Source organism: Engystomops pustulosus, chromosome 7, assembly GCF_040894005.1.
Source record: "Engystomops pustulosus chromosome 7, aEngPut4.maternal, whole genome shotgun sequence".
In the NCBI taxonomy this organism is placed as follows: domain Eukaryota; kingdom Metazoa; phylum Chordata; class Amphibia; order Anura; family Leptodactylidae; genus Engystomops; species Engystomops pustulosus.
This window is the reverse complement of record NC_092417.1, coordinates 58182574-58200161: the sequence shown is the minus strand read 5'-3', so window position 1 is coordinate 58200161 and position 17588 is coordinate 58182574. Positions and strand designations below refer to the sequence as shown.

The window sequence follows — 17588 nt, the reverse complement described above, 5'->3', positions numbered from 1 at the left end:
TCATCTATGACTACTGTGCTGGTCAGTTGTCCTTCCAGAAGGCAGAAACTCCTGGAAGTCTTGGCCCTTTCCAAGTGCTTCTGTCTTAATCAATGGCGGTTGGAAAGGGCCAAGACTTCCAGGAGTTTCTGCCTTCTGGAAGAACAACTGACCAGCACAGTAGTCATAGATGACTATCATATATTCTATCTATATGTTCTAGACCCAAGATGGCAATCTGCAAAAGGAAATAGTCTTTGTACACTTGATAAAGTGGTACTGTAACCTCGAAACGCGTTGTGTTTTAAGATCTTTAATAAACCGAATTGTATATTACACTCTGAGTGCGCCATCTGGTTGAATCACAAACATAACCCCACTATCCAAAAATTCCTGAGTGATACGGCTATACCACACAGGAGATCCTCCACCGGGAGGCAGCACCAGATCATTTGCCATCTAAACCTCTAACATTTCATAGCGTTGTGCCTATCCTAGCACAGCCCTACACGGTGAGCACAATTTTCACCCAAACCTCTATCTTTTCATAAAAGGTGTAACACTATTAGCGCTTTCCCCCTGTCCTCTCTTGCCATATTCTATCACAACGTATCTGTATGTCACATGTCGGCTGTGGGTGTATGGAGAGGGCTCATGGGCTGAGCCCTTTCTATACAAGGTGGGTGTTTGCTGCATATTACAAAAAAACACCCGCAATCGGTCCTGGCAGCTTTGCTGGCATGGTCGCTGCTATATTGGCCCAGATTGTCACACCCCATGAAGACATTGAGGAGCAACGATCAGTCTCCAGGACAGCCTTGGATCTTTGTAGGAACAAAGGCTGTATGATTTCTGGCCATTAGTTACAATGTGCCTGTGTCACATTGTTATGAATTATTAGTCAAATCCCCATATTCTGCCATACTGTATTATGGCAGTATATAGTAGCATCCATCAGAAAACCTAGGGTTAAAATACCCTAGGGAGTCTGAAAAATAGTGAAATTTCAAATCTCCTTCCTTTCCCTAGAACTGATTTAAAAATTACAGTTATAAAGGTAAAAATTATAAACATATTCTATGAGGGAATTCTGAAAATTCAACCAGGAGAACATTTGTGAGGCCAGTGGCTGATGGGCCTGGCCACTATTTGTCATTATAGTTCTTCCCAAAGGTGTTGAATGGAATTGAAGTGCTTAACCAACCATGCCTCTATGCACTGTGCACTAGCATATGATCAACAATAAATACTTCGCCCCCGACTGTCTAAAGTTGGCTGAATTGTCATCGGCCAAACCCTCAAAGATAACCCAATAGTGGTTTTCCTTCTTGACAAAATAAAAAAAAACAGATTTGTCTAGTTCAGGGGTATCATACTGTGCCCCTGCAACCCGTGCACCCACGCACAGGCATACCCGTGTGCCTCTCCCTGCCTGGCCGCTGCATCACTCACCTCTCACGTCTCCAGCGGCATCTCCGGTGCGCTGACGCTCGCATCCCTGCCTTATAGTGCATGCGCCTGCTCATTGAGACTTAAAGGGCCAGCGCATAGCTTATTGGTGCCTCACTACTCTGAACCTCGCCTTGGCCACCACCACAGTCAATGTTGTGCATGTGGAGCGGCCTGGTGGTACTACGCCACAGCAAGTCCAAGCCGCTTTGGTGAAAACCGGGTGCCACTTAGACTCTGCTCCCAGGTATCGGCTTATGTCCTTGTCCACGGCAGTTTCAGTGGGTCCACTACCCCTGAATCCCCTGACACATACTTTATAATAGTACATCTAAGATTTGACACAACATTAATGAAGTTCCAAAATGCTCTCATCATTCAATAATACAAGTTAAAGTTGATGGTAAAATGTGAAAAAAATAACATATTTAACAAATGGACTAGTTACGATGGTCTTTTTTTAATTCAAATTACTTGGCTAGTAGCTGGAGGATATTTATCTGGAGCAATGGGTTTGAATGAGACACTGGAAAACAAGCTCTTTTCTCCAAATACTTGTATTATTAAGGTTGCCTCATAAAGAAAATAATATGACTTCATTTTCCAAATTGCATTAGTCCTTTCCTTCTTCAACTATACACTTTTGCAATATGCACACATTCTTGTTGCGTCACACACATTTTCAGAACTGTCAACCTCTGCGTTACGTACAAGATATGTTGTTAAGGTTTGTTCTTAAATTGAATTTGGATGGAAGTTGGAACAGGTTCTATGGTTGAGTATAAGTCGAGTTTTTTCAGCACAAAAAAAAGTTGAAAATCCTAACTTGGCTTATACTCGAGTCTATAAAAAAAAATAAACTCAATTTTCTTTCTTCCGGTTTTCCCGCTCCGTCTTCGTCTTCTTGCTGGAGTACACACAAGATGTCAGCCGCTTGCTGGCTATATACTAGTGGACATGAGCTGCCTGGCTATATTCTGGGGGCACGGGCATGCCGCTATACACTAGAGGGCATGTGCTGGCAGACTTAATACTAGGGGGCATGGGTTGGCACATTTTATAATAGGGGGCATTGGCTGGCAGGCTATATACTGGGGCATGGGCTGGCTATATACTAGGGGGCATGGGCTGACAGGCTATATACAAGGGGGCATGGACTGGAATGGGGAGAAAGCTAAGACCATAACAGTTTTGATGTTGTAGATGGTTGATTTCCTAGGTTAATGAGAAATTTAAAGATATATGAAGAGAAGGCAAAGGTGAAAGATCAGAATCATTCTTGATGATCAATTTCGGTTATTACAGCAGTGCAGCTGAAATTGTGACAAGCCTCAGATTGGACATATTAAGGGTGAATCTGTTATTCTGGGAAACTATATCTTGTCTACAGTCAAAATTACTATCTGCCAGAGCTGTGGATTTAAGAATTATTCCAGCTGACCATTACGGTGCCTTACTAGAGAAAACATAAAAACCATATATAGTACTTAAAAAAGCCACCTGAAGCCAATACGTTTATCAGAATTTTTACATTTCTATACATTAAATACCTATTCCCCTCCAAAAAAATCATCCAACTCCAAAAAATCATCCAACTCCAAAAAAGAGTTACTTATGTTAGAAATGTCAGCCATTCTGTCCACCTCTTTCAAAGAATGTTAAAATAAGAAACATGGACTAAAAACAAGTTTTTCCCCTAGTGATTGTCCCTAAATGGGGTTATTTGACTTATTCAACAATTATAATGGACTTTCTGTCTGGAAATCAAGGGACAAAAAGTGATTGGCTTAGAAAATGGCTTCATATTTGAGGTTTACATTTTTTTCTTTTTAACTATATCTGAAAGAAGTAGAACATATTTTGGTCAATTTTCTATAGAGGCTGTTAGATAGTTTTGAGGTGTTCATATTTGGGAAGAATAAGTCAATTATCTTTCCTTAAAGGGGTATTCGCGTCTGGGCATTCACATTCAGTTTCATTAATCTGCCATACATAAACATTTCTTCAATTAGATGTTATTTAAAAAAAATGTTCCTGTGTGAAGATAATTTCTCATAAATGAAGTCATATTGTCCCATAGAAATGAGATATCTTCCTCGGATACGGCCACCTCTGCTGGAGGGATTGCACAAAGAAAAAAATAGTTTTTGTATATGAAATGTCCAGGAGTTACTGCAGGTCCCACAGCCGTCCTGTGGTAATGATTGCTGATTCCTAATGGTCCTGCAGGACTCTATAGCGCATGTCTGGCCACCACTGCCAGAGTGTGAGGTGGTTGTATCCGAGGAAGCTATCTCGTTTCCAAGGGACAACATGGCAACATTTTTGAGAAGTTATCTTCCCACAGGAACATTTTTTTTATTAACATCCAATTGAAGAAATGTTTATATATGGCGAATGAATTTAATTAAATGTAAATGCCCTGATGGGAATACCCCTTTAAGTCTCCTAAAAGAAGAACTGATGATACCAGTCCACTGTAAAAGGGATTGTAGATTGGAAAAACCGGGGGTGATCGGGGGTGTGAATGGTTGGGGAGGTGCAGGAGCGTTAACTAGAACATGCTAATCAAGTACAGGTTTGGGTCCGTGTTCAAGTCAGCTCAACACTAGTTATTTTAAAATACTGAGGTTTTTAATTTTTTTCCTTTTTTTTTTTGTTTCTATAGCTCTGAAGAAATTCTATTTATTCTGCCAGAATGTTTTAGACTTTTTAGTAAATTCACTTGGAGAAATGAATATGATCTATGAAGTTACCTATTGATACAGGTCTGTGAACCACTGGATTTCAAAGAAATACCTTGGGACCAACTCTTTTCTTCTAGTTGCTATTATTTGTCTTATTTGTTGTCCTCCTTTCATTTTTCTCACCTTTTATGTTTCCCTTCCTACGTCTTGTTGCCCTTTATTGACACAATCTTGTCCATGTGTCTAATTTTCCTGATATGTTGAACATGTTTTACTCTTTGTTCCCTAATTGACTACCTCATAGCTTTGCTTCCATTTGTTTCCAGTTGCTCGGGGTATGCTGTACATTCCTATTAATATAATGTATCTCTTATGGTGAATGTTTAGATTATTTTATCTGTTTGTTATACTTGTAAAATAATGTTTATGCAAATGTGTATAAAAAAATGTAAACATATTATTTTAGAATTATAATTTGTATAATTGTTTGCTTTCTTTGTTTTAACACCTTAAAGGAAACCTACCACTACGGATCTACCTATTGAGGTAGATCCGGTGGTGAATGCATTTAATGTATGTAAGGACAGCCCTTTTTAGGGCTAATCCTTTACTACCCTCTATCTTTTCTAATCTTTAATCAGGGAAATATGCAAATTTGCTAAAGAGGCTACTGGGGCTTGGAGTAGCCGGAGCTGAGGCTACGCCACATGGCTACTCCACGCCCCAGTAGCCTCTTTGATCTTCCTACCCAGACATCTTCAGCGTGCAGCTACAAGGAGCTGTGCGCCCTCGTCCGCGAAGCCGAAAACCTCCCGTACAGAAAAAAACATTCTTCATTTTGCCATCTTCTGGCGCTAATAACTTAAGTGTATGGAGCTCTGTGTGGTGTCATTTTTGTGACTTTTGATGAGGTTTTCAATGCTATCATTTATAGGACTTTACGGCCTTTTGATCACTTTTATAGAATTTTTTATATTTTTCAAAATGGCAAAGAAGTGGCATTTTTGACTTTGGGCGCTATTTTTGGACGCCGCAATACCTAATATGTTTATGTTTTTACTGTTTATTTATATTTATATCAGTCTAGGGAAAGGGGGTGATTTGAATTTGTAGGGCATTTTTTTTACATTTTTTCCCTGTTTTTTACTATTTTTCAGACCCCCTAGGGTACTTTAACTCAAGATTGTCTGATTGGTCTTACCATATATTGACATACTGTAGTATAGCAGTATATGGGGATTTTATACATCTATCACAATTTGCAATTTGTACATTGTAATTGATGAGTTAAAATCAGACAGCCTTGGGTTTATGTATCACCCTAGGCTGTCATGGTAACTGATTGCCGCCCTACAATGACTTCACAGAGGAGAGCAATCAAATCCAAGATAACAGCGCCCACGTGCTGCCGAGATTTAAATGCCTCCGATGGCTATGCCGGAGGTGTTTACAGGGTTAACACCCGTGGTCACTGCTGGCCAGTGTTACCAGTGGGTGTTTGCAACAATATGCAGCAAAAGTCCACCTTGTATGGAGAGGGCTCAGACCGTAAACCCTCTCATACACCTGCAGACGTACAGATACGTCACAAGTCTGTATCCTAATTTTTTATTTTTTTTGCGTGCTGCCTTAAAATGTTTTTGCTGTGGTTTTTTTTTATGTCACATAGGGCTATTTAAAATTGATCAAAAGTTTAAAGACATTTTTTATTTTGGGGGTTACATTTACAAAAAGTTGGGAAAAAAGCCTTTTTTGTGCAATGTATAGTATACATACATTTTTAAATTTATTTTTAACTTAAATTTAATTAATTCCTTATCTTGTTTCAGTTCTTGTGATATATAATATGTATAGTCTCAGACAAATGGGGCGACTTGTGCAATGTTTTTATAGTGTAGATGTAACGGGTCACACAGACAACGGAACTAAAAGTCTCTATGGGAAGAGTCCGGAGGGAGGAGTCTGTGGACCAGTGGACCCTCTGGACCACCGCGGGAGATGGTATGCGGCCCGCTGTGGCAGCCAAGGTACAGGGATGTGCAGGAAACAGTCCAAGCCTGGGATGACAGCAGCAACACAGAGGAACACTGGTAATGCTGGCACGGACTGCAGACACTGCTGGACTGGAACCCTGGAAGGCACAGCAGGAGGCGTATGGGAACGCCGGAGACAGGAGACACAGAGGCGTCTGGAAACACTGGAAGACAGGACACACAAGGAGCGTATGGGGACGCTGGAGACAGGAGACACAGAGGCGTCTGGAAACGCTGGAAGACAGGACACACCAGGAGTGTATGGGAACGCTGGAGACACATAGGAACACAGGAAAGCGTCTGGAAACGCTAATGGGCTTTCTCTTCCACAGGAACGGCTTAGGGAAGCCTGGCATGGAAACCATAGGAGATCCTAGGAGAAGATCCGGCAGGGATAGAAGGGAGGTGCCGGATTATAAGGGCGAGCCGGATTAGCAGGAACCAATCAGGAGGACGCTGGCCCTTTAAGGCTTGAGAAGTCGGCGCGCCCTCTAGTGGTGAGAGCGAGCGACTGCAGGCAAGGAACATGCGGCCTACACGCTGGGAGTACAGGCCGGAGCCAGGAGAGGTAAGTGAGGGCTGGGGGAGCGGGGACCATGGCAGCAGAGCACGGGTGTACCCGGAATCTGCGACATGGATCGTGGGAACACCCATGACAGTAGATCGGTATTTTTTTTATTTATTGGGAAATATTGATATTTATTCTTGTACATTTATTAGTTAATTATATATTATGTGTGTATGTTTTTTTTTTTACTTTTTAAGGCTCCCATGAGGTCATAACAGACCCTTCTACATTTTTTTTTAATTTAATTTTTCTTACTTATCAGAGGCCCAGTTACAGGAGGAAATTACCCCCTGTGGGGGCAGATATCTGCTCAGAGCTGTACATACCTAGCAGCTCTATTTAATCCCTGCATCATGATCACTTGACCGCTGAGTCTACAAACGCAGTGATAGTCTTGGTTCTGCTATTTACTGCATAGCGCTACTTCTGCGCTAAGCAGTGGAGAAAGGAGAAGGTAGAAGTGGTAAAAAAACCTCTCTCCTCCGTAGGGTCACTGGTTGTGTCTGACTGTGTCCGCGATTACAACCCCTAGAATCTGATAGTATATTTAAAATTTGTGACAATTTCAATGTAGAAGGCCCGATTATTGGTCATAATTTAAACAAATGTTTGTTAATTATTCCTTTAGTTTTTTTTTTTCTATTGGAGCTTTTCTTATCATTACATTGTGTCCACCTATTTACTAAGACAACATTTCCACAATGTACAGTACACACAGACGGCGCTCAAGGTAAAAAAAAAAAAAAAAAAAGCTTTATGTCGTTCATTCTTACTTTTTGGCACTGGGGTGGATGTAATAATTCTCATGCATTATTGATAGGCCCAAAAGCCTGCCAAGCTAGGCTGCTTTTTGTGACAGACAAAGGAGGGTACAAGGATGGCATCTCTGACTGCTCGGGGCCTTGCTTTCATTAGGAACATTTTCTGCCTGTTCTCCAAGGGCACTCTCTGTCAGAGGCTGCCACACAGTTAAAAAAAATGCGGCTTTGAAGCCCACTGAATAGAAATAAAATGAATCAGCGTTCAGGTGTTCGTACAACCTGATTACAAAGGCCCAATTCAGCTGTGTCCTTCACACCTTTTCACTCGTCCCCGTATAATCACGACACATCTCTGCCTTTTACTCTCCTCGTCCCTTTATTTCCAAATGCTCACAGGTCCTCTAGGAAGACACAAGCACTTACAGTTGTTGAGTGATTAAATATTTATAATCGGAGAAATGAGTGAGGTACTGAATAATAAATGCTAAGGTTGAGGCAGCTTTAGATAATTTCTACACACTTTTTTCATCCCAAACCTCTTTGATTTTTGAAGCAAAATCCTTTTAATTAACAAAAAAAACTTTTTTTTTTTTCATACTTTTCACATCAGTGACAGTTGATGATCCTTTATCAATGTTTTCTTGGCGAACCTTCACCTTGCTATTGCTCGAAAATCTGTCATTAAAATGGTAAAGGATTGCAGAGCAGCAGTGTTTGTGGTGGCTTTTAACATCTCTCATAGTACCACATTGATAAAAATAACTCTCTCAATTTAGCTGGAAAGGGTAGCCTGCCGTGATCTTTTCACATAAAGTACCATTGTTGTTTTTTTGACTCTACATGCTATTATTGTTAAGTATAACAGGCTCTTGTGTTGCTAGAATTAAATTGATAGACAAAAAAAACTTTGATTAAAGATGACAATGGTTAAGTCTACCTGCACATGATGTGCATCCAGTGGATCATTGTTTGCAGCCCATGTGTCATCGGTGGGTTAGCACTGCTCATAAAGCGATGACAATAATAAATGAGTACATGGAATAGGACCTACCCTATGTTTTGTGGGCTTGTGAAATCCATGGCCTTTGCACAAGCTCATAGAAGTGAATTGGGATTCGTGATAGCTATATAAAATATGACTCGTCCTAAATTCCTAGTCATCTAATGAATTATAAATGGCAATATGGCTATTGGCTATTTCAGCTGGTCTTGATTTATAATCCTTGAACTACACAGCATGCAGTATAACTGAATTTTGGATAGTTGGACAAAAGCTTTTTTCCAAATGGTCCTCCTGCTCAAATCCTCAGTAATGAACTGTAAGGCTGTCTGCACCTAAATGTGTGCAATTGTGTCCGGTAAACAACAAACCCTTGGTGGTCTATATGTTATCGGTGGGTGAGGGACGCTCACACGCCAAATTCAGTAGAATAAGACTGCTCCATAGTTTGCAGCTTTGGCAGTTGGTTCAAGGCCATGTGTTTGAGCCCACAAACTACTTGAGTTTGGGTGTTTCAAAAACGATGTTCATGCGCATGTAGCCCAAACTGTTGGGAACCTCTGGGAACCCAATGATTTTACTTAAAGGGGTATTCTAGGAATCAGCATAATTCATATACAAAAGGTTCCTTAAAATATACGCTAATATGTAATTAGTTGTTATTTAAAATTTTGCTCCCCTTAGCAGAAAATGCTGGTGACATACACTATAAAGAAGAATTAAAATGCTACTGGCCCTTTAATCAGTCCGTTAATTTCCTCCGCGCAGTCCGTTGCAGAGCATACACAGGACAGAAGATGGCCACTGGTCGCATGTCCACATCACATGTCCTGGGCAGGTCATGTGATTACCACTATGTTTGGCTGTAGTCGGTTGGTTGCAGTGCATCCAGTATGGCCAGTGTTTTGGTGATGGCAGTTACACATCATTACTATGGAAACAGAGCAAGAAAACCTTTTACATCATCACTGGGAGCAGAGCATAAGAGGAAGGAGGAGTTAGTTAGAACTAAAGGATCAGGGGACTTGTAGTTTCCAGTGGCGGCTATCTTGGTGATAACTTTAGAGAGACCATACAGTTTTGTGAATCATAAAATCAAACTATTTAAGCTCCATTTTGTGACTAATGACATTAAGTTTTGTTACATTCATTTATTTATAGCATTATGGGTTTTTGTATCAGACATTCATATTCCCGGAATACCCCTTTAAATTAAAAAAAAATGCTAATCATATAACAGTGATGGCCAACCTTTTAGAGATAGAGTGCCCAAAGTACAATCAAAACCCATTTATATGTCGCAAAGTGCCAACATGACAATTTAACCAGTAACTTATTGATCCCTGCTGTATCACAGTTTTCAATCGTATTGGCATCCTGAGTTCACCAATACAATAGAAAGATGATGGAGAAATTTATTTTTTAGCTTCCCTCCGGGGTTCCCTGAAGAGGAAGAATCGGGCTTCCCAGAGCAGGAGCTTTCCTGGGCTGCATTGGACCACAAGAGGAAGCCTTGAGTCCTATCTGGCAAGCTCTGTGTTGGGGTGAAGGCCTGGGTGCCCACAGAAAGGGCTCTGAGTGCCACCTCTGGCACCCGTGCCATAGGTTCGCCACCACTGTCATATAACTTAAATTATGAAGGCTGGATAATCTGATAGGCTCGTGATTGCATTTTATATTTTGGATTGGCTAACACTGATCACCTTCATCAAAAATAATGCAATCTTAGGATTTTCTAAAAGTTGGCCATGCAGCAGATGTCAGATGTTTAACAACTGCCCATCTGGTCCAACAGTTTACATTTCTAGTGTAAGATTATTACACGTGTCAATCAGTTGCAGTCAGGGCATGCCAGTCAACAATAACAAGACATCAGCATGAAAACATGTCGCTAAATGGTGTGAAGATGCTGTGCAGGAGCCTTAGCTTCAAAATTTCTCATATGAAGGTCACAGGTGAACCTTATGAGAACCATGTGCAGCTGTATGGATTTCCTGTTGCTGAAGACACGGTTAGACTGTGGCTTTCTTCAACTAACACAGACACACAACATCTCAAATAGATACCTTATACGTAACTCCATTTAATTACTACAATGACTTGACCATGGAAGAATTTTGCTGAAATGAACAATATTTAACCTGATGAAATATTTAGCTTATTAATTCTCAATATGCCTAGGACAGATACTTAAAAAAACATGAAGTAATCAAACCACGGGTATATCGTAGGAGATTAATGTGACTGGCAATAGCCCCATGGAAAAACAGTACCTTCTGGTGGTGCCGGTATAGTCAGGATTCCCAGTGGTATAAATCCATTTATTGAAGAAAGCAAAATGTACAGAACAGACAACATGTTTCGCACCACTACAGCAGGTGCTTCATCAGGTCTATATGGTGTGTCTCTGGGTGAGCTGGAGAACATAAACAAAGCAAATAAATGTTATGTTTGTATAATGAAGTTATACAATTTTCCAATATACTTTCTGTATCAATTCCTCACAGTTTTCTAGATCTCTGCTTGCTGTCATTCTATAGATAGTTTCTATGTTTACTTCGGGTAGTCAGAAATATGACCATGGTCACCTATAAACCTTTATATTAAACCTTTATAATTAGTCCACTTCATTAAAACCTTGCTATTATTCACCATAGTCCCAATTTCGGGTGATGAATCCTCTTATTTTCTTGGGGTCCCTTGTCCTTTTTGTGGCTTCCAGGCATATCCCGGACCAAGTTGAAATTCCCAGTGCACGCCAGAGAACCTTTTGAAGAGCCAGGGACTTTTTGCCCTAGTTGCACTACATGTGTCACATTTAAAAGCAGGACACAGAGCAGGCAAGGGCGGAGCCACCCTAGCCAGCCAAATTTACTATAATTGTGCCAAAAAACTGGGCAGACCTAGTGTACATTTCAATTGCGGACTGCTGTGCCTGAATGTTTAAAGGGATATTCCTGCAATATGAACGTCTAATACAAAAACCCATAATACTATAAATGAATTTAACAAAGTTTTAACAAAACTCACTGTCATTAGTCACAAAATGGAGCTTAAATAGTTTGATTTTATGATTCACAAAATGTTATAGGCTTTCTAAAGTAGGCGGAGTTATCACCAAGATGGCCAACACTGGAAACTATAAGTCCCATGATCCTTAAAGAGGTATTCCCATCTGGGCATTTACATTTAATTGGATTAATTTGCCACGTATAAACATTTCTTCAATTGGATGTTATTAAAAAAAATGATCCTGTGTGAAGATAATTTCTCATAAATGTAGTCATGTGGTCCCTTAGAAACGAGATAGCTACCTTGGATACAGCCACCTCTGCTGGAGGGATTTCAAAAAGAAACAAAAGATTTTTGTATAAGTAATGTCCGGAAGTTACTGCAGCTCCCCCAGCCATCCTGTGGTAATGATTGCTGAAGCAAGGTGGTCAGACAGGACTCAATAGCGCATGTCTGGGCACTGCTGCCAAAATGTGAGGTGGTCGTATCCGAGGAAACTATCTCGTTTTTGAGGGACAGAATGACTACATTTATGAGAATTTATCTTCACGCAGGAACATTTTTTTTAATAACATCCAATTGAAGAAATGTTTAAACATGGCAAATTCATTTAATTAAATGTAAATGCCCAAATGGGAATACCCCTATAAGTTCTCACTAATAGCTCCTCCCTCTTATGCTCTGCTCCCAGTGATGATGTAACAGACTGTCCTGCTCTCTTACTATACTAATGATGTGTAACTGCCATCACTGCATATTACTGAGATGACGTCTCACCAAAACACCGGCCATACTGGATGCACTGCAACCAACCCACTACAGCCAAACGGAGTGATGATCACATGACCTGCCGAGGCAGGTGCAGGACATGTGATGTGGACATGTGACCAGCGGCCATCTTCGGTCCTGTGTCTTCTCTGCTGGAGAAAATCAACAGACTGATTAGGGCCACAGCATGTGGGAGCAACTAAGGGGAGCAACATTTTTAGTTTATTCATGGAATACCTCTTTAAGGTCAGAACATCCTAGTAATTCCAGTTTGTTGTTTGTTGGGTGAGCTGGTGATTAAAACTGGTGCACAACGCGTCAGTTTTAATAGCTGCACTGACTTTTACTCTAATTATAGTAAGATGAAAAGCTATGGTATTATACCTAAACACAGAAACAATCTTAAAATTTTAAGAGGACTAAATAGGATTGAACCAGAAAAGTTACATTTTTGTTGTCAATATAATGTTTTTTCAATGTTTTACTGATGCTTGGCTAAGGTACCTTCCTTCCATCTAGGTCCCCTTTTCTGACTGGTTTTACATTGCTAACATATACGGCCACCACTGACCTTGAACGGTAGTATTGAGACACTTCTTACACAGTACAGGAGGTCCCCTACTTAAGAACACCCGACTTACAGACGACCCCTAGTTACAAACAGACCTCTGGATGTTTGTAATTTACTGTACTTTAGCCTTAGGTAACAATAAACAGCTATAACGGTTATAAATGGTGTCTGTAACAAAGATTTATTGTTAATCCTGGTTCTTATAACAATCCAACATTTTTAAAATCCAATTGTCACAGAGACCAAAAAAAAATTGTCTGGAGTTACAATTATAAAATATACAGTTCCGACTTACATACAAATTCAACTTAAGAACAAACCTATAGAACCTATCTTCTACGTAACCCGGGGACTGCCTGTAGTTTGGGGCTAGTACCAAGAAACACTATTAGTGTGGAGCAAGGGGATTATGCAAACCCACTTAGTATCACTGCTTGTCACCATAAAGCGGAAGTTAGATCAAAAGATCCAAAACAGGGCCATATCCTGTGGATATAGGTTCTATGGGGGAGATTTATCATAAGTGTCTTAGAGCAAAACTGTTCTAGTTGCTCATGTCAACTAATCAGAGCTCAGCTTTCATTTTTCCACAGTTGTTTATAAAATTAAATCTGATCTGATCAAGTACCTCAGAAACTTGATGATAAATCTCCTCCTATATATGTGAATATTCCTTTAAGACAGGCACTATTGTTGAAGTATGGGCAGTATTATTTAGTGTCCGGCCACATTGAGGGGGCATTACTAGAGAGGGGGCACATGTTGCACTATTTTTGTGGTACTAATAATTTAAGGGGGTTACATGTATTACAGAATTTGGGGGACAGTGTTATCAGTAGCAACAGGATGGGTACCACAATGTATGGGATGATGGGAAATGGAAGAAAAGAACATTTATCAGGGTTTGGCTGGAAGAGACATAGTGATACTGGGCCTAATGGGGAAGATAAGGAACAACTGCAATCCAAGGGCACACCGCCTGTAGTCACTGGATATAGTAGTTAGTGATTTTCCTGTGTTTTCTGAAGATGTATAATTAGTATTGATGTTATTTGTGCAAGCAAGCAGGTTATATGCATTGGAGATCAGGCCCTGTATCTTTTGCGACCCTAGGAACGCCTCTGCCATCAAGAACCACCTTAGTCCCTGGTCGCTTTTGAAGCTATCTGTGGTCAATGCAAATGAAGTGAAAGTGGTCTGGGGCTATCCCTGTTGGTGCAGCAATAAATCTAGACCCCCGATTCTCCCGGATAGGAATGATGGTGCTCAATGCAGGTAACAAGATCTGTGAATCGGTGCCATGGTACTCGCTACTCTTTGGTGAGTGCTCTGACAGACTCTTTTGTGTCCTAATTTATAAAGAAGCATTGTGAGCCTACAGGTCAAAGCACGCAATGCTGTGAAAATATCTGTTGCCTGCTGGGATGTCAATAAAGCTATCAGTATTAAAATCATCTATTTACACAAGCGCATCAAGGAGTCTGAGAAACAGAAAACATCGAAACTGAGTGATCCATCAGCCCTAAGTTTTATAGGTTTCCTTTCTGTTACGTTAAATATCTATGCGCTTTTTTTTTTACGGAAAAAAAGTGACTATGGGGCATATTTACTTACCTGTCCTGCGCGATCCCTGAAAGTGCATTGTCCGACCGAGATGCACAAAGTCATTACGGTCGGTTCACAAAGAGCATGCGCCCGGTATCCTGCAGTGTCGCTTTCCCGCTCAGGTCCACCAGAGTTCACCATCTTCTTCCTGGTGCATCTAAGTGCATTGTCTTGAATGTTAAATCCTGCACACAGTCCGACAACCCGCCCCCAGATTTCTGTCGCATGAAAGTCAGTGCAGCTGCGCCACAATCTGATTATGTACGACACAATCCCCAGTTAAATACCTGTCACAGCAGCGCAAATCCCGAAAATTTCGGAAATTCGCCAAAAGTGCGATCTGCTGACCCTTAGTAAATGAGCCCCTACGTCTGCAGTACTTTTCCTAACATATGCCTTACGAATACTTGCCAAACTGAACATAACGGATAATATAAGATTTACATTGATGTCAATCAATGGGATTTTTAACTGATACGTTAAACCTTCGTTCTTTACTTTTTTTTAATGGCGGCAAGGAATGTGTGAATATAGCCTAACATGTCTAGGCTGACATCACAATGTTGCACTGTGATGTCATTGTCTATTTTTACATGCTACACTGCAGCTCCAAATATCTTCTACAACAAATGGAATATACAAACCAGAAATCATTAAAAAAGTGGATCAGATTATCATGTCATTATTTGATTTAGTTATTTATTTAACTTCTTTATTTTAGAAATATTTAAATATTTGATAACCTGTAGAAATAATGATTTAAATGGAGAATAATATATATATAATGATGCATGTATACATGTGAGTGTAATGATTTTTAATTGAATTTTCTTTTTTCATTTAGATAAGTATAAAACAATGTCATCCATCATCCTACAAAGAGCAAGCAATACACTGCAGCCACCTGAGAGGTTAAATCTCACTCTAACAGTATTTTGTCAGGGATTGTTATGCTTCAGTGCTCAGAACAAGCACTTATACTGAGCTACAACTGCAGCAAGGCGCACAGCTCAGTGAGAATGTCTACTTACAAAATCCTCCACTGGTTTCCCCTCTGCCCACCAAAGGGGTAATTGCAAAAACACCAACAGCTAAATAGATTTATCAGTGAAGTGCTGAGTCTGTTGCTGCTGAGTTCCAGCCAAGCCGTTCCCAGTAGGGGCCACTACAGTGCGTTAAATAGGAGGGTTGAGAGCAGAACATATATCACTGTGCAATGGGAGGGACACACAGAATGAAAGCTGTTCTGGCGGGGAGGTGAGGGGAAAAGCTGAGATAAAAACAGCTGCCATCAACCTTGTACATATAGAACGCTTTGAATCAACCTGTGGCTTTGAAATGGTTGTAGAACCAGAAGATCCAGCAGGTCCCGTGGTTAGACGTGCTGGGACTTCAATTCCACAACACTTGGCGAGCACCGGTGCATGGTGTCTTTTATAAAGACAATTTAGAGCTGTAAGATATTTGTAGAATGTGTATGTACATCACTGGGAATGCACATTTGTTAACTCTTCAGATAGTAAATCATTTATGATTGTGAGTGCAATTTTATGTCGCATCATTTTTTGATGACACTATTAATAATGATGACCTGAAGGGCAATTGTCCCTCTTTCAGAGTTGTTATTTTGTGTCTTTAAAAACATCCAATGAGGCACTATATTGCATTATACAACAGTGCCCAGCGGTAACATCTGCTGTTAGCACATTATTCATGTGCAATCATATTCAGGGTTGGACTGACCCACCAGAGTACCAGGGAATCCTCCCGTGGGACCAGGCTCAACATAATAGACCCCAAAGATCTAGCAAAATACAATCTAATTTGGAAGTTAATGGAGCAACTACTTGACACTGTGGTCTGTTCTTAAAAAAAAGCCTTAAAGGGAAAAGAGTTTGTGATGAAAACCCATGAGCGTAGACCTTACATCTCTCTCATCTCTGATTTAAAGAAACGTTTATATGGATGGTAGAATTAGTGCCTATGCTATTACGGTAAAATTGTAATGAATGATTTACTGAAGCTTTGTCAAATGAGTCAAAAGACTTAGTTTGTGCTATGCAAGGTCCAACGAGGCACTATATTGCATTATACAACAGTACCCAATGGTAACATCTGCTGTTAGCACATTATTCATGTGCTAAAATATTCAGGGTTGGACTGACCCACCAGAATATCGGGGAATCCTCCAGTGGGCCCAGGCTAAGCATTATGGGCCCCAAATATGTAGCAAAATACAATCCAATTTGGAAGACTACTTGACACTATGGTCTGTTTCTTATGTTATGATTCACAAATATTATGGATTGGGGATTGTATTGATCGAGTTTGAGCTCTCAAGATCACCACTCCCTTCATTTCTGTGTTTTCTCTCCATGTGACATCATAATGCCTGCATGTTTCTTTTTTATTTGCTGTACATGTTGTCCCTTTGTGGTTCAAGCCTACTGAGTTAAGTGGTCAGGGTGGAGTTGTTACAACTTCTTTGTAAGTTGTGTGAAACAAATTAAATTCAGTAGTACTTTTGGGGGTTTCTAGCATAAACTTCTAAAATACTGACACTTGTTTATAAGAAGGATTTGCTTTTGTGTGTCATTTCACTGCCCATAAACACACATTTAAAAAATCAATCCCAGCATTTTGAGATTTTTGTAAGAAAAAGAACAATGACTGCCGGATATACTAATACTAGTCCGTAAAAGTTAGACAGCAAAAAGTCATTGGCTAATTTTGCTGTGATTGCATATTATGCAATGATTTTGGTTACACCAGAAATATATGCCAAACATTTCAGTGCATTGAGGTTTTTTGTCTTGTTAGTTGTAAGTTTTTCTAAAAACTGCCCAGAACACTTGGAACAAATATGGCCCACTATAGTACCAAGGAAGCCTCCAGTGGACCATGAGTGAATGCTGTGCACTGCAGGACCCGTACATTTTAAGACAATAACTACCCACTAGAGTCCATTGCTCGATGGGGAAAAACAAATAGCCCTTATCAATGATGTGAATAATAATAACAAAGATTATGATGTCATTTAAAATGGACATCTTCATGTTCTAATTATAAATCTTGGGTATATGTGATTTCAGAGTCTCCCATTTCTGAATTCATAAATATACGAAATAAATGCGTTTTTCCCATTTTTAGTTTGT

General features: G+C 40.1%; 2 long non-coding RNA genes across 2 annotated transcripts in view; one reads left to right on the top strand and one right to left on the bottom strand.

The window, feature by feature from the left end:
• The window catches only part of LOC140068786 (uncharacterized), a 168565-nt gene that overhangs the window by 72140 nt on the left and 78837 nt on the right, over positions 1–17588 (bottom strand). The window lies entirely within an intron of this gene.
• Positions 585–15967, top strand: LOC140068789 (uncharacterized). Its single transcript, XR_011848560.1, has 3 exons — positions 585–658; positions 13942–14103; positions 15278–15967. It is a non-coding gene; the product is annotated as an uncharacterized lncRNA (long non-coding RNA).